This window comes from Alexandromys fortis, unplaced genomic scaffold (genome assembly GCF_014885135.2).
Source record: "Alexandromys fortis isolate MF-2015 unplaced genomic scaffold, M_Fortis_MF-2015_v1.1 scaffold_96, whole genome shotgun sequence".
Taxonomy (NCBI): Eukaryota; Metazoa; Chordata; class Mammalia; order Rodentia; family Cricetidae; genus Alexandromys; species Alexandromys fortis.
In genome coordinates, this window is record NW_026068053.1 from 397,813 (window position 1) to 416,773 (window position 18,961).

Consider the following 18,961-nt stretch of genomic DNA (forward strand, 5'->3'; position numbering starts at 1 on the left):
TTAAATACCAACTTCCTATGCTAACAATGACATTCAAGGGTTGTTTTCTACAGATATTTCAGTAACATTCCTCTTAAGAGCTCAGAGATGATATCCCATTAGAAATTTGGTTTAAATTTTGCTGACTTCTGAGACTGTTTACCATACTGCCAAGTCTACATATCTTAGGAAAGTTTTGTTTAGGTCATTCCCTCTTATTTAAATGGCTTCCTTGCTGTGAGCCATTGAGTTATTTGGGTTGTGCATATGTTTTGAAATATAAGCCATGGCAATCTGTTAATGTACTCATATTTTGTGATTTTTTTGTGCTCCTCGCAGGAGCTTTTTAATTTGGTATAGTACTGCCTGTCAGGTTTTGATTATGTTGTATGTGTGTTTTGGAGAGTGTTCACATCCTAAATTTTCATTCCCAGGACAACATCGAGATTTTTTGCCAAATCTTTTCTTCTAGTAGTTTTAGTATTGCCAATCTTCTATGTAAATATTTGTTTTGGATTGTCTTTTGTAAATGGTGTCAGATAACATACTTATCTATATCCAGTTTTCTTAACATACTTTATTACAAAAACTATATTTCCAACTTTTATGCTTAGCAGTCTAGTTAGTGATCATTTTATTGAGTGGGTACATATTTCTCAGCTTTGTATCCTGTCCTTGTGATCTATGTCATCCTATATGCTGAATCTTGCCACTTTTATTTGCTGCTTGTAGTATATTTTGTAATCAATTGCTATCATGCTTCTATTGTTTATGTTTGTTTTGGCTTTTAAGAAATTTTCTAGTTTTGTATAAATTATAGAACTACGTTTATATCTCTGTTGCAAATGATATTAGAATTTCATTAGTGACTGTGTTATACCTACAGAGTAAATTGAGTGGTATACTTATATTAGTAATATAAAACATTCTAATTTATGAACATAAGATATATTTTATTTTACTTTTATTTGTTAGTATTTTAAATCTTTCCAAGTGCAAAATTTTTCTCTTTTTGACTAATTTTATTTCTAATTATTTCATTTTTTTGGAAAAAAAACAGATTATTACATCTGGAGTTGATTTCCTTTTCTTTTACAAATAGCTTGTTTAGTCTGTAGAAACCTTACTGATTTTTTAATCATTGCTTCTGCTAACTGATATGATAAGGATTTCAACACTTTTTGTTGGTCATACATTTCCAGACTTATTCTTTATCGTAAAAAGCTTTAAACTGTTGCTCTTGAATATATTAGAAACAGCTTCATTATCTCTGATTGGCATGTATTGATATACATCCATTTCATATGTAATTTTTGAATTTACAGAAAAATCTTGTCCTTTAAGATGATCATATATTTTCTACACATTATCCTGTTTCTGCGGCATATTACATTTTAACTTGCTCGTTGACCCATTCTTATCTTCCAGGGGCCAGCAGAACTGCAAAGTGAGACTTGGTTGTGCTGCAGTGAATGTGTAGATGTCATGTATGCATATCCACACACAATTCATTCAGTTACTGAAGCAATAGTAATCTATGCTTAGGGTATACAATGGTTACTAAGCATCTCTACCATTATGTAGATTGCTGTTAGCATCTCATAACTCCACTTTAAGGCTTTATTATGACATAACACATGTTTGGAGGTCAGAGGACAACTAGTTAGAGTTTATTCTCTTTTTCCACCACAAGGGTTCCAGGGGCTGAACTCAGTTTATAGGGCTTGACGGCAGGTGCCTTTATCCAGTGAGCCATCTCATCAGCTCATAACTCATTTCTTGCTCTCTACCTTTTATGCCATGGAAACACAATCATAAGTGCATTGTGTGTTCCCAGTAAAAATTAGTTAAGGTTTTCAGTGTTATGTTTAGAGAACTGCTTTATACCAACATGAAAAACAAATCACATCATGTGGTCATTCACTCTAATTTCTCAGCACGTAAGGTCATCTTTAATTGGTGTACCACAACTAAGGCATCTAAATTACAGCTTTGATGTGTTTTCTGGCTGTGAAATATCTGCCAGAAGAATTAAATGACCTCTATTTGCAAGCATGGAACAGAAAATCCTTGAGGGCAGGAAATCCACAGCCTTGCTTTATTTTTATTTTTATGTTTTGTTGTGTGCTTTGCACATAATCATAAACAGGAGAGTGGTTAATAAATATTATTCAGATTTAGGCATGGGAAATAGGAGACACGGGCGTGAAATCCTGTTTTTATTGCTATCATTATGCTGATGATCCTCTGACCACTTCTCTCTGGTCGGTGTAATTGCATAGTCTTCATATTTTATTCATTAGTAGAGCTTCTCTGTGCCCATTCCTCTTATGCTGCTGCTGTGCTGTGCCCAACACATCCTGATGGGTGCGATCCGTGGCTCCATCCAATTGCTGCCTGTGATTTGCTCGAGCCTATAATGAGCATTAGACTTGTACCCATTAATTCAAGTAAGAAACAAATGAATAAAGTTTTTGTTTTCTATTAGTATTATGAAAGCCAAATCACTTTATCTCCTTCATGTTATCTTTGATAAATTTGTTCACCTCTTAAAACCAATTGGAAAGAAAATTTGATTTATGTAGGCATTCACATCAAGTCTTCTTGCTTTGTTTTTTTCTTTTTATTTCATTATTTGCAATAATCAGAAAATGCCTGTTAACTCTCTATGCAACCTGCTAGAGTTTCAACTTGCAAACAATTGTGTCATTTTTGTGATTGTATGTGTTTTAAAAGAATTGAACAGATTTTCCTGATAGCATGTCACAGATGTGTATACAGTAAAAGAGGGACAGACAATTTATGGAAAGGATCACTGACTCACTGAAAGAAAGAGACAGAAGAAGGATATAGAGAAAAAATACAAAAGGCAAGAGGGAAGGAGATAGAGACAGAAAATCAGAAATAGAGAGATGTGAAAAGAAGAATCAATAAAAAGTACATGTAGACAAATACCCATAAGTAAAATGATTTAAGTGTGTGTACATGTGTTTGTATGTATGAACATGTGCACATCTGCACACATGCTCTTAGAGATAAGTAATTTTAATCAAGTAAAATAAGCTAAATTTCTACTAAATATTTATACTTAGTCTTCCATTTGTTTAAGTAACTTTGTTAAATGCCTGAGTGAAATTTTATTCGTTTACTGTCAACATGTTCAGCCTTTAATTTTAGTATATTTTGTTATAAATACATAAACAAACAAACTAGCTCTTGGAATGAAAGCCTTGTGCAGCTCTTAACCTTGATCAGAGAAACCTCTTATTGTAAAGGACAGTGTTTAAGGCAGAGATTTCTCACTGTTCAAAGTTCTGAGAATAAGTTGTCATGAGTATTCAACTATAGATGAAACATTTATATCAGTCCTCATGCCTAAGATTTAGGGAACGTCACATCGAGGGGGGCTGAGAGAATGTAAATGATATTGCACAAAGAAAAGTGTTGTGAAATGCTGACATCTTGCCATTATGGGGCTGTAGCAGTTGTAGTGACCTGCACAGTGACCTCCACAAGATCAGAGGAGTCCAAAGGTTCTAAAAAGGGCTCCAAATACCTGTCACCTGATGAGGAGCCACTGGTATCTGATGCCTGCTGGGTAAAAGAAAGTCACTTTTCCTTCAGGTGCAAGGAGAAGCTGTTCCGTACAGCATTGTATGATCCTAAGTCCATCTGTATGTGGGCATAACTATCTAGAGTTAGAAGATTATTAAATAATAAAGCAAAAAGCAATTAACCTTCTGGCCAGGATCCATATCATAATTTTATTGGTTTCTATGTGAGAATCAAATTTCCTTTTGTTAAATGGTGGGCTTGTGTGCAATAAATACGAATAAGTGTTGTGTAGACAGAAGAAGGGAGCATGGTTAAACTTGTGGTACTTAACATCTTTGTCCTGCTATGCTCACAATTCTCCTAGAAAGTGCTGTTAGCATTTTAAAATGTTTTATTATTGCTATGATCTAAATATTTGTGTTACCCAAAATTTATAGGTTGAAGTATAGTCCCTAATGTGACTCTGTCAGGAAATGATTAGTTATTCATGTTGAGTCACCATGTGGTGTAGGAGGTTCTTCTGCTCATGTGTGGCTTTCATTGGTTAATGAATAAAGAAACTGCCTTGGCCTAGTTGATAGGGATGAGTATTCCCCTTGCTCCACATCCCCTCCATCATAAGCTATCATTGGTGTTTTTGATCTTAGCCATTCTGACTGGTGTAAGATGGTATCTCAGAGATGTTTTGATTTGGATTTCCCTGTTGGCTAAGAATGTTGAACATTTCCTTAAGTGTCTTTTGGCAATTTGAGATTCTTCTGTTCAGAATTCACAGAGTACGACTCAGTGGTAAAAAACAAACAAACAAACAAAAAAAAAACCCAATTACATCTTGAAGTTTGCATGCAAATGGATGGAGCTAGAAGTAGATAGTGCTTGTGTGTCACTACAGAAACAAGCCAGTATAAGATAGCATGAACTCAATAATGCCTATATTTCCCAATTGATAAGAAACACTTTCAATCTAAAGTTTCACAGATGAATTCTTAGCCAAAAATGGGGGAGGGTTAGAGGGACTTTCAAAGAAAAGAGACTAGAAATTGTAGGTGTCAGACTGGGGAAATGCAGAGGTCAAGCACATCCAGAGGAGAGAATTCTGTAGGCATCGAGACATACAAAGTAAAACAAGATGTTTTTCTCAAAATGTTAAAAGGATGAACTTGGCAGTTTTGATTGAAGAGTTAGCATACATCTAGGAAAAATAAACACATCTGAAAACCCTCAGAGGTCAAGGGCTCAGAGCATCTATATTTCATGCTACAAATGGTGTTTCTCTTTAAAAGTTAATTTGGCAATAAGATATTGTTGAATATTTTGTGGCCAGAAAAAGCCCTAATGGAAGCGTTAGATGAATAGTGCTTCATTTCAGGGTGGAGTGGAGGTGCGTGCATGCACAACTGTTGGGGTATGTCTGAAGATTCAGGAAGTGTGGGTTCACTTGAACAAAGCTTTCTTGTAAGAACATGGCTGTCTTTCATGCCTTGTTAATTAGGGAATTTCCTGTGCTTGATTATGGCTCTCAGCTTGTTAGCCTAGAAACCTAAGGAGGGAAGGAAACAGGAGAAAAACTAAGGTGGACAGGAGCACATATGTTGTTGTGAGACATTGCTGGACATGTCCATCACATGGTTCTTGAAGATGTAGGGCTGGATAAGGTGGTTTGTAAAGGATTTAGGTACAAGAAAGAGATGAAATATCTATACAGAATGATAAAGAATACCTGTGAGAGCCAGACCCAGTACTGTGGTGGAGGATCGAAGCAGTGTTGTGAATACAGCCTAGCTCTTATGTGAATAGATGGACTAATGATGGGTAGCCTGACAGAGGAAAAGAATGGACATAAGGAAGTGCCCTCATTGTTCTTCTCAAATGAGTGTGGCTAATGCGTGTGTGAAGCCATCTGAGAAAGGATTTGAAACTGTGTTAACTGAATTCTGCTGCAAACAGGATTAGAGTAATAAGCAATTGTATGAATTTGAACTCTGCTCTTCTAACCTCTGCAAAATTTTAAACAATTTCCTGCTCAGTGACTTGTGTTTTTTTTTTTTTTTCAAGCTTTACAGAACATTTTAAGCCAAGAGGCCATAGGCTCCCTTTTGACAGGCACTAAGTTTGGAATTTTAGAGAAAGGACTCAGTTGGTTCTTGTTATATAACAAGCATTTTCCAGCTATCTTGAGAAAATAATTCATATTTTTGATGTCTTATTTTAGAGGATTTTGAAATTTTCATATGTATTTTGCATATACATGTATATAAGAAAGATCAAAGGTAGTTTCCTGTTTGCAGCATACAGAGATTCGGTGGATTGCTTATTTTAGTAAAGAGGACAAGAAGTTAGGAGATGCTATGTGGTCCCCGAGGAAGTCAGAGGGAGGGAGTTTGTGTACAAACAATAAAAATTCGTTATTTATTATTTAGACAACATAAATGAAGACTCTAGCATGTTTTTATAGCCAATCATCCCTTCATTTGAATTATTTTGTTCAACATCATTGTGAATTTTATAGAACAGCTTTACACAAGTTTAGGCAAACTGGACTATTTAACAGCAAGGATGATTATTAGAATACTTATCTGTGCAGGTGTCTTTTCTTTCATTGTCAGATTTTCAATACAGATGAGTAGACATATGAGCATAACTGAGGAGACAATGTGTACTTGAGAGAATCCCTAAGAAAGCTGATGCTTCATACTCAATAAACATCTGCAGCATTTCCAAAGTAATGATTGTGAATTGGTTCAAGAACAATTGCTCTGAGGGACTATGATATCTTGTCATTCCCTTCTATAATTGGAGTGGTTTGACATAATTTAAAGAAAGTATTGCTGAAGTTTGGAGTCATACAATCTGAAGTCAAGTCTTCCTTATGTGAAGTTGAAGATTTGACTACTCCTTTGCTCACTTCCATTTCTTTATCTACAAAATGAGAGGATAAATGTTCATAGCATTGTTGGAATGGCTAAGTGAGATATGATATGTGTGCCTTGTTTTGAATGCTAATGATATGGGAGTCCAAATTGGATTCCTTTGTTAGAAAATGGAAAGAAATGGTCAGGTATATTTATAATAGAATTGATATATTTGATATGTTTCCCAAGAATTGTACTCTCCTCTCAATAGTAGCATTTTTATCTCATTGACTTCCACATATTGTCCAAATTGTACTTCAGATTTATGCCATTCTGATTTGAATTAAAGCTAATGGTCAATTTTTATTTTATTCCTGTACCATATTTTGAAATCTCGATAATAGGATTATTACCATTTGCATGAACATAGTAGATATTTTAGGAACATTATGAGATTTTGTTATTGTGTAACCATAATAGAGTACACAAAAACAGAAAGGCAATTATCACATGTACTCCTCATAAGTGGTTTTTAAACATAAAGCAAAGAAAACTAGCCCACAAAAAACAACTCCAGAGAACTTAAACAACAATGAGGACCCTAAAAGAGACAAAGATTCTTATGAAGCCACTTGATAACCTAAGTTTTTGGAACCATGTTGTCTGGTGGTCCATTGTTTATCAAAATGGCATTATACAGTATGTGACTGGATCTCTGTGAAGATAAGAGAGATAGTAGAGCTAGAAAAATGAATCTTTTGGTTAAGTACTAGCTGCCACAAAGACGAGAACGTGAATTCCATCTCTAAGACCCACGTACAAAACAGTACTATGAATGGTACATGTGTGTGACACCAGTGGTGAGAGGAGTAGGGTAGGAAGACCCCTGTGGTTTACAGTCCAGAAAACTCAGGCTCAGTGAGAAGCTGACTCAGAAAATAAGATAGAGAGGGTCTGAAGGGATGACTCAGAGGTTAAAAGAGCTGGCTGCTCTTTCAAAGGTCCATTGTTGAATTTCCAGCAACCATGTGTTGTCTCACAACCATCTGTAATGAGATCTAGGGCTCTCTTCTGGCCTGTAGGCATACAAACAGGCAAAACACTATACATAATAACTCTTTAAAAAATAAGAAGACAGCCCTTATTGTCCACCAAGTTCAGAGAGTCCGGTTTTATCCCATGCTTTTTCAGTCCTAATCCAGCTGGCCTTGGTGAGCTCCCAATAAATCAGCCCCACAATGAGGGCTACTGAGAAGCCAAGGACAATGGCACTGGGTTTTGATCCTACTTCATGTTCTGGCTTTGTGGGAGCCTAGCCAGTTTGGATACTCATCGTCCTAGGCCTGGATGGAGGGGGGAGGACCTTGGACTTTCCACAGGGAACCCTGACTGCTCTTCGGACTGGAGAGGGAAGAGGAGAGGAGTGGGGGGAAGGGGAGAGGAGTGGGAGGAGGGGGAGGGAAATGGGAGGCTGGGAGGAGGCAGAAATTTTTTTTCAATAAAAAATAAATAAATTAAAAAAATAAGAAGACAATTGAAGAATATACCTATGTTAGCTTCTGGCCTACACACGAATGCACATGCACATACATGTGTGCACACACACATGCAAGCACATGCGCACACACACAGGCACACACATTCATTCACGTACAAGCTGGAAATATTTTAATCATATGTACTTTGTGTTACGGTTTTTGGTTAGAAACCATACAATCAAAGTTTAAAATGTTAAAGACTTGGTCCTCAGCTGTTGGGTCTAATTCTTGAGAGGTCATTGTTATGAGGGCCATCTGGCTTCATATATGGATGAATTCATTGGTGTGGTGAGTCTATTATGATGTGGTAGAAAGTAGGGCATAGAAATTATCTGATAGGATGTGTGCTTTGAAGAGTGCATCCTGTCTCTGAATGTGTTCTGCGGGTACCAATTTCCAGATACTGTAAAGTAAGCCATGGTTCTCTAACTCAGCCTTCTATAGTGATCCTCTTATCCCTTCTGTTCCAGAAACAACAGACTGTGAACTCAGACACCCTGAGTCAAAATAAAACTTTTCTCCTCCAAAATATTTTACATAGAGATTTTGTGAGAATAACATAGAGTGAAAAAAAATAGTACAGGAAATGTTTTTGGTGTTGTTTTATTTGACTTGTTTTGCTTTTTATAATGTTCATCATCTGTGGGAAATTCTGGAAATTCTTAGTATTTGACTATTCTTTTTTGAAAATTTTTATTTCATTTTATGTTTATGAGTATTTATGAGTGTTTTGCCTATATGTATGAGTGTATGTATGTATGAATGTATATATATATATATATATATATATATATTTTATTCATATGTTCCATCTTGTGTGTGTTCAGTGCTCACAGAAGTCAGAAGAGAGCAGCTAATTGCATGGAACTGGAGTTGGCTATAAGCTACCGTATGGATGCTGAGAATCAAACCCAGGGCTTTTGAAAGAAAAACAAGTGATTTTAACCATAGAGCTGTTTCCCCATAAAGCTACATGATCTTTATGCAAGTTCTTATTTTAATTTCACATACACATTAGGCACCATCCTATGTACGGGGTAATAGTTATGTATAGGCATAGACAGTTTTATCATAATTCACGTGAAGAGTGAGAGAAATCCAACAAACATTCTATAATATTTTACAAATAAAATAATTCATAAATAAAATAAGAAAAAGCATTATGCATGATGCTGAAAGGTGGCTCAGTGCTAAGGAGCATGCACTACCATTGCAGCAGAACCATGTTAGCTTCCCAGCATCCAAGTCAGGTAGCCTCCTGTATCTTCCACTATTCTGTCTCAGCTGGCACCTGGAATCTCATACACAAACACACCATATCTGCATGATTAAAAGTAAAATAAAAAGCCAAATAGTTTCATAGGATAACAAGCATGTTTAAGATCATAAGAAAATGATTTGCAGTACTTTTTTGGTCTAGTAAACAAGAAAGACATGTGATTTAACTTCAGACCCCAAATATTCAGCAGTCAGCTACTGTAAAGACCTGAGGAGAGGTTAGGACAGAGTGTAGCCAATGGGAAGGGCGGATGTGAGAGCTGCTAAGACTGCAGTCTGTTTGGAGCCTGCTGCTTGAGCTGTTTTGAAGTAAAATAATGTAAAACCACAGTCTATGACAGGGAAATGTCCTTAGTGCAGAGGGCCTCAGCCTTCATAATGCTGTGACCCTTTAATACAATTCTACACATTGTGCTGACCTGCCACCATAAAAATATTTTATTACTACTTCCTAACTAATTTTGTTACTTTTATAATTGTTATGGTATGTGAGTGTCAGGTTGAAAAACCTCTGCTGTAGAGTCTCATGGGTCTGTGAATTTTATTACTGTCTTTAGGGGAAATCCAGAAGGACTGTATATAGAAAGGTGAATCATTTCTATGGTGGTGAGTTATCCACCATCAGTCCCTATCTGCACACCCTACATCCAAATGAAAAGGGATGTATGTTTGAATGTATTTGTAGTAAATATGTTTGAGCTTTAAAATGTGTCCTTTCCATAAACTATTGTATGATTGTTTACTTTACATTTACATTTAAATTGCATATTATAAATGATCTAGGCATGATTTGAACTTCAGAGGACAACAATGTGAGTTCTATAAAAACTCCTTGTCATTGTCTATGAGGGACTTTAGGTGCTCCATGGTTTGATATTCTCAGGTTCCAGGAACCAGTTTCTCATCAAATGGTCTTTGAGAACTGGTGAGAGAACTCAGTGGAAAGAGGGGCTTGCTGCTAAGCCTGTTGACCTGAGTGAGATCTCTGAGACCCACATAGTAAAAGGACAGAACAGACTCTTATAAGTTGTTCTTTGACTTCTACATGTGGGTACATATATCCACAACCCCCAACACACACACACGTATGCACAGATGCATGTGCTCATTTTATTAGTACTGTAGATAACTGAATGATTTAAAGTGTTTTCCATCTTGTGAGAACAACATTCATTGGCTGGAGAATTGGTAGAGTCTGACATTTTGCATTTCTGTTTATTATAGCAAATGAGAAAGCCTAAAAAGGTGGCCATGGTGATCTAAACTTGGTTATTGCTTTGATATGATCTTCCTAAAGTTGCTGTTTCTTACCTATTTCTGCATCTTTATTACTCATGTACAAAATGTGGATTAAGGTATTTACCTTTAAAGTGTTTTGAATTTTAAATAAAGCAATGTCCAACATGGCTGGAAACTGGCTGGAGCATTTTAAGAGTTCAGAATGGGCAAGAGCTTAGCATAAAGACACTCCTGGGCTTTTGCTCCTTTATTTAAAGCAATCCACACTCTCTCCAGTGGTACCCATGGAACAGCTGTTTTGCTTGACCAGCTCTTTTGTCACTTGTTATATTTTCTTTTATCACTCAGCACAGGTTAACATGCGTTGTCATCACCATATCTCACAGCTGACTCTGGCTCACTCAGTGATGGTTTACCCCTTCTCGCATCACACTTGGATACAGATCGGTAACCCTACTATGTTTTGTATTTCTAAGATTGAACTTCAAAAGGTTCATATCAGAAATTTTGTGGTAAATCTTGGAGGGATGCAGGATTGATCAATGGTTAAAGAGTTTTCCACATAAGTAAAATTCTGAGGTGGGATCCCTAGAACTCTTGTGAAGCCACAATGTGTTGCACATGTGCTTAAGCCAACTGCTTGTAGAGCAAGAAGAGAGGCAGCAATGGGAGAATTTCTAGAGAAGCAACCTGTCTCAAACAAGATTTAAGGCAAGGATGAATACTGAATGTTGACTTCTAGCCTCCATACGTGTGTAATGATATGGCAGGTATATACACCCTCACTAACACACACACACACCACCACCACCACCACCACCACCACCACCACATGATTACCCACAAAGATTAAACAAGGAATAAATAACTTGTGTGGTAAATGAAAGATTTTACTCCCATGCTAAATTTCTCCAAATTATTATCAGTTCCCATAAATTTATCAAAATGTCCCCAACGAACAAATTTTATCTGTGAATTTCACACGTTTCAATGCTTCTGGTTCATTGAAAAGTTTATTAGTCTATGTAAATGTGGGTAGAGCTTAGGATAGGACCACACTTTTGAAAAGCTTATTGGTCAAGACCTGAATCCCTGTCGCTGATGTATTTGCCATGTGACTTTGAACACATCATTTAATATTTTGAGTTCTTTATCACCATTCTTCAGAAAAAGGAAAATTCTCAAAAAATTAGTAATTTTTCTCATAAAATGTTAAGGCTAATAGAATAATTTAGGATTATTCCTCGCCTGCCCCTTTCGACCCTGTGCTGTGCTCCAGAGCCTTGGCTATTCTGGCTTTAAGCGACCTCATCAAAGGGATGTCTATCATTTGTTTGGAGCAGCAGTGTCATTAATCTCTTCTATTTCTCCTCCTCCCCTTTGGGTTCACTTCAGCTGAATAAGCAGGAAAGAGAACAATGAACAACATTATGGAAATGTTAATTCCTACTGTGGCTGAGTAGCTCTTAATCACACCATTAAGTGTATTCTCTGATTTAATCATCCTGGCCAACAAGCACGAAGACCAGGATGGACATTGATAAATGTCTATCATTATCTTCTGATATGGATGAGGTTGCTTTCTCTCTAACTAAATGTTAGTTGTTGTTTTTTCCCCCTCAGAAATAATAGGCTGTATATAAAGAAAGGATGCATACAATGTGTTTGTGTATGTGTGTGTGTGTGTGTGTGTATACATATATAGGAATGTATAAATGCATGTGGGCACAGATGCTGATGTTGACTGTCTTCCTCAGTCATTCTCCTCCACAGCTAACTTTGTGTGTGTTTGTGTGTGTATGTGTGTGTGTGTGTGTGTGTGTGTGTGTGTGTGTGACAAAGTCTGTTACCAGAGTTAACTGATCCAGTTAGTTTAGCTGACAGGTAGGCACCATGGCCTGGCTGTGGCTGTCTGGTGCTAAGATACCAACATACTGCCTGCCCTGGCTTTAGATGGGCTGGTCCTCACACATGTTCACCAAAATACTTTGCTGACTGAGCCATTTCTCCAGCCCTACTGTGTGTCTATCTCTTCTCCTATACCATTGTTTAGCTGACTTGCTGTAGGCAGAGACTGCTTGTTCGTTCCCAGCATCCCAGACCCAAAATAATCACAGAGAAACTACATTAATTGCAACACTGGTTACCCTATTAGCTCAGGCTTCTTGTGAACTAACACTTACATCTTAAATTAACCCATTCCTATTATTTAGTATTTTACCACAATGCTCGTAGTTTACCAATAAAGTTCCCAGATGTCTGACTCTGCCTTATTTCTCCCAGCATTCAGTTTAGTTTTCCTGCCTAGCTCCATTCTGCCCTGCCACAAGCCAAAGCAGCTTTACTCATTAAACAATAAAAGCAACACATTTATAGAAGGACTTCCCACACCAAGTTGCATTGTGTTCTCATTATAGAAGTAATTATTTGGCCTTAGAATTTCAGTGACCTCAACTTTCTTTCTTATTTTCTATTCCCACACCCTCTAGCTGCAATCAATAACAGACAATGTACATGTGGAGTCCTGTTTCTCTAAAGATACTGTAATACATCAGATCTCTCTTCTGTGGGGTCCTCACCTGCCCAAATACTTCCCTCTCTAAGACAGTATTGATGGAAGTCCTCAACATGGAACATCCAGACAAGAGTCACTGTTTCCATGAGACTCTTTAGGATTATTTGGCAAAAGTCAGACTCTTGGTCTGAGTTTTATTTGAATACTTACCTCACTCAGATTTATGTTACTCACAGCTGAAGACATTCTCTTCTTCCTCTAGAAATTAAGAGAAATTCAATGTAGGCAAAGCTTTTTAAAATTTCTGTGACTAATGAATCACAGCATGACCTTGCACAACATAGATATGAGAAACTGTAAACATAATGATTGTATATACTTTTTATATTATTCCATGAATAATTCATCATACTTAATTATTCATATTTGCTTTACATGTATATATATATATACATATATGTATATGTCTGGCACACATATATACACACACATGGGGGGTTGACTTGTGGTTTTGTTGTTTGGATATGAAGTGTCCCACACAGCTTCATGTGTTTGAGCTCTTACTTGCGCATTGAGGGGGATTGGGGGAAGTTTATAAGATGAAGTCTCATAGGAGAAAGTAAGTCACAGAAGTAGTGTTTGTAGCTCAAGACCTCCTTTTTTTCCTAGTATGGATTGAGTGCAAATGAAATGTGAACATCCAGCCTTCTGCTCCTGTCACCATGTCTTCTTGGTCATGATAGGCTTTGGAACAGTGATCCAAAAGAACCCTCTTCCTTTTAAGTTGACTTGGTTAGAGATTTTTTTTTTGAAGTTGTAGGAAAGAGTGCGTGCTTAATGAGGTTGTAAGTGATTAGCCATGAAAATAGTTTTTCCAACATTTTCAGAAGAGATGCTAAATGAACACATGAATGAAAGGTGTTAGACACAGAGGAAGAGCTGGAGGTGGAGCTCACTTCGTGGACTGCTTATCTAGCATGCCTGAAGCCCTGGTTCTCTCCCTAGCACTGAATATACTGGGTATCACACTGAGACAAAATGATCAGGAGTTCCAGGTCATCCTAGGTGACATAGTGAGCTTGAGACCACCCAGGAATATAAAAGACCCTGTCTTAAGAAAAAAGCTTTAGAGATGAGATGAGACCATCATTTTTAGGAAACCAGGCCATATAAATTGAAGAAACTTACAAACACCCTATTTGGAAGGGCTGAAAGGTGTAGATATAAAGGTTGCACGGCACAAAACAGGTCTGGGTTGAAGATAAGATTGACCTTACTCTTCGTTTTGACTTATTGAGCTTGCCAGAATATAAACCTGTGCCCATGTACCATATCAAAACAACAAATGCTCAGGGAATATCATGAAGAAAGGAATGGAAAGCTGTGAGAGCCAGAAGGTCAGGAAGATGCTATGAAACTGCTTCTCCAAAAAAAGACAGGAAAGCTACATCCATGATACATCAACGAAGGGGCTGCTTAAACAAGACATAAATAATGAAAAAACCAAATTCATGCCAATATGGAAAGGGGAATTCTGTTGGGGCCCCACTGCTAGACAAGAAGCTTCAGGCAACTAATGACTGCAGAGAGAGGGAGAGTTAGTCTTTCCTAGAGATTAGTCCCCTAATTGGCTTTCCAGTACCAAGTGGTCAGCCCAGAAATCATATGCAAACAAGCAAAAATGAATGTAATCAGCAGATTGTATTTATATATTCATGAATATATGTTTAATAAAAAGATAATGAGACTAGCAATGTAAAAGGAAGTACTTGGAAGAGTGGGGCATTGAAGGGGATTGAGAAAGGAAAGGGAAGCAAGAACATGATGTAATTACATCTTAATTAAAATTAACAATAAGAAAAGGAGGAAAATAATTCTCTGAAGAATGTGAGACAAAACAAAATAAAATGAATTAAAGCAGTAATAATTGTGGCAGCCACAGCTCAGCACAGCAGGCCTCTGAACTCCAGAGCTCTCTAGCTACTTGCTTGTATTGTTCATGAGCTGCCTGCACTACTCCTATAAGTAAGTACAGCTAAACTGTCCTGGCTTTTGTGCAGATATCACTGAGAGTCTGTGTGTTTGCAGTCTTTTAAACTTTAACAATTCAAAACTCAAGAGAATCTCCAGTTTGAATTCTGTTCATTAAACCCCAGTTGTGCACAGAGGCTGGTCCTTGGCTTCATGTGGATTTATTGTATCAGGAAAACCATAATTGACCTAAGCCTTCACAAAATAGTCCCATACCTAATTATTCTATTCAATGGATTGTTTTCAGGATGAGGAGGTGCTACCATGGCTCAAGTGTTTGTTTTTCAATTATGAGAACCTGAGTTTAATCCTCAATACTTACTTTAATAAAAAAGACAAATAAAAAGCCAGATGTGTTGGTGTAAATCTGGGTATGCCCATCATTACATACAGCCCTAGTTTAAGGGAAATAGAAACAAGAGGATCCCTGGAGCCTCCTGGTCTAGGTAACTTGTTATATTCCAGGTTAAAGGAATGATCCTATCTCAAAAAATAAGGTGCAGTGCATTTGAGGAAGACTCTGGACACTCATCTGTAATATGTACCTGCACACACATGAATACACACACAAGTACACAAATATTATGTTTTCTTGTCTTCTTAAGCCATTTCTCTGTAAGTTACATAGTCACATTCATTGGGGAAACTGTAAAAGCAACCTGGTGGGTCTTACTTATTAATAAAAATTTTGGATTTGTTCTTATACAATGGTTGGAATGCAGATCCAATACTGTTCTTTAACAGTTCATGAGGAAGTACCTATGGGCTAATATTCCTCTTTCCTCTCTCATCTTCCTTTCCTCCTTCCATTCTTTTTTCTTGATCCTCCTCTTTCTTTATCATTTTTTCCTGTCTTGTTCTTACTTCTTCCCTGTATTTCTCTCTCTCACTCACACACATGCACGCATGTGCACACCCACACACATGTGCACACACACACTTGGCTCTCATGACTCTTTCTGTTGTGTGCATGTGTGCACATGCATGCATGTGGAGGTCAGAGAACAACATTGAGTGTTTTCTCTAGGTTCCTGCCACCATGCTTTCTCCCTCACTGGACTGGAGCTCTGCGAAGTATAGGCTAGTTGGCTACGGAGCCTGGACATCCGTCTGTCTCCACCTTCTCAACACTAGGTTCACAAGAGAGCACCACAGTATCTGGACTTTCCTTTTCTTTTTAATTTTTTTCTTTTTCTTTCTTTTTTTCTTGTAATGTAGGTTATATGGTTAGGGATCAGGTCTTTAGCTAACAAGACCAACACTTGACTGCCTATGATTTCTCCCCACCTATAATTTTAATAAATTTTTGCTGTTAACAGTGTAAAGTCCGAGGCACAATTTGTTTATTTGCTTTGCTTTTGTTCTATTATTTATCCCTGATGATGCAGTGCTTAAGATAGTGTCCAAAATAGATTAAAAGCTTTGATAAATGTTTGTTGAACAACTTAATATTTTAAATATAAATAATTAACAACATTTTATCCATTCACTGACGGAGCAGTTTTCGGTCAATAGAAATGTCTCAAAGGCCAAAATTTGCAGTTAAAGTATAGATGATTTCCTTGACTATATGATTGAGTCGTGAGTTAAGGCAAACCACAGTTGTTTGTGGTTCTCAGGTTCCTTATTTTCTCTCTCCATTACTTTTACAATAGTGAAGAAATAAAGATGGGTCATCCAATAAAAAAAATTGAACCTTCATACACACATATTTAAATATGGATATATTTAATATTTTTTGTTTCCTTCCTTTTCCTTTCTTTGTATATAGTTAAAATAAATAACCTGTCAGCTGTTCAGGGTCCTTGAGAGTGAATTGTAGCCAGGGATTTAGGAGGAAGGCAATTTATCTGACATTTACTTGAAATGAGAAAGATGTTTCTTTGTTATTTAGGGAGAGAAGAGTACCAGTTCACAATCATCCACATGGGAATTCTAAGCAGGAAGACAGCACCAACGGGGTTGTAGAATATAAGACACATGTAGTGGCTGAAGGTGGATATTTCCAGCTCTTCTTAGTGAAGCAGCCCATTAAAATGACTATGTTTCTCATAAATAGTTCCCAATTTTTCTCATGGATTTTAGAATTGGTCTTCTGATTGTCTTCTCTCTGTCTGCTTGCTGTGAAGACTTCCAGGAGTAGTCAGTCGTGGGGACAATTCAGAGAACAAATTAGTGGGTACTTTGTATATATAGAGAGTGACTGTAGGCAAATAAAGATGTCCCTGTACAACAAAAAATTGCTGTTGTAAAAGTCCCATATATTAGCACATGCAAACTGAAATTAGCTACTGCTTTAGAAGGATTGTTTGTTTTGCTTTGAGGCAGTATCTTTTGTAGCCCAGGTGAGCACATGACTTGTTGTATAGCTAAAGACAACATTGAACTTTTGATTCTCTTGACTATGTATCCCTAGTTCTGGGATTCCAGACCTGCAACACTATACCTAGTTTATGTGTGTGGTGCTGGGAATCCAACACAGGGATTCGTACATACTAGGCAAGCATAGTGATCTGTGCCCATTGGACTATATATATATCCACAACCTCAAGAGAGGAATATTGCATCTCAAAAATTAGTTAAGGAGCCTGTAATTTTTATTGTTGTTTTAAATTTGAATTATCTGAGATTTACTAAGCAACAGGAGGACAGCCAATGGAAGCCATGTTTGGATCATTCAGCTGACGCTGCTTAAGGCCTACATATCTCTGCCTGTTCTTGCTTGGGATGTACTATCAATTTCTGAATAGCAGTTATAGGCTACTGTGGTATTCACAATCATTAAAGACTACAGAAAGATCATAATGAAATTAGGACCCTGAGGTTGGGTTTTTGTTTTTCCTCCTTAATGAATCACAGTTCCCTGAAGGTCTCCAGGGTATGGTCTTCACAGGCATTTTTTCCCTTAAGTCTGTGAATCTGAAAGTGTATGACTTCTCTTAGAGCATGAGGTCATTTTGCTTCTGGTATTGTTGAAACAAATCAGTGTGTCGGATTCCTCTTGTATGTGCTTACATTCTGTTTCACCTTAATTTCCACCCTCTTTGATATCTACCAAAAAGAACACAGCATTGGCTAATCTTGGCCCTTACTGTATTATTTTGTCTTGGGTAGTTTCAAAGGGAAGACATTCTATCCACATATATGGAGGTGTGTGTGTGTGTGTGTTTGTATGTGTGTTGTTTGTTTAAAAACAGATTCAAACTTTAGAAGAAGACAGAGAGAGTAATGTCTAGTGATTAAGGTGACGTGGATGAACAAATGCAGGAGAAATGACACACGGGTCATGAAAGAGACTATACAGATAATTTTTCTAGTTTTGACTTCATTATGTTTTTGTTCTTTTTCATGATGTATATATGTATTCATTTCTCTGTGTTGTGAAACAGACCATCTAGATCATCTTAGCATTCAAAAAATATCCAAATATGCTATCCCTTTGAGGCACTGGCTGTGAAAGTTCAGTTTTCCTTTTAATTCCACTGAGTGTTGGTGCAATAGCACACAGATAAAACCCAGTCGCTCAAAACACATGTGGCACTAACCCATTTAAAGTAACTTTTCTAAACTATTTTTCTAAGAAAAAGAATTTGTGTTGTAATTTCCACTTTATTTTACTTAAAACTGTCAAATTGGTCTATTATGCATTATTCAAACTGTAAATTTTGCATTACTACATTTGTAAATAAAGTATGATTTTAAATGATTTTAAGCTCATCTGACTAACTCAGTTGTAATATTGTTTAATTGTTCTCTGTTTTAGTTTATGTTCCCAACTTCTAATGCTATCATTCATCAGTGTTTAACTATGTTCTTTTAATAAAAAGTTTATAATGCATAACTGTATGTGTGCATACGTATATATACTAAAACATATAGTGAAATAACAGAGATAAAGGAAGAAAGAGAAACTAAAGCCAGAAAGTAAGAAAAAGGGGGCAGGAGAGACTGCATATGTTTGCACATGTGCACAC

The 18,961-nt window shown here is 36.9% G+C and overlaps 1 protein-coding gene across 1 annotated transcript in view; it reads left to right on the forward strand.

Moving 5' to 3' along the window:
* The window catches only part of Cntnap5 (contactin associated protein family member 5), a 554,624-nt gene that overhangs the window by 347,248 nt on the left and 188,415 nt on the right, over positions 1-18,961 (forward strand). The gene's annotated exons all lie outside the window — the stretch shown is intronic.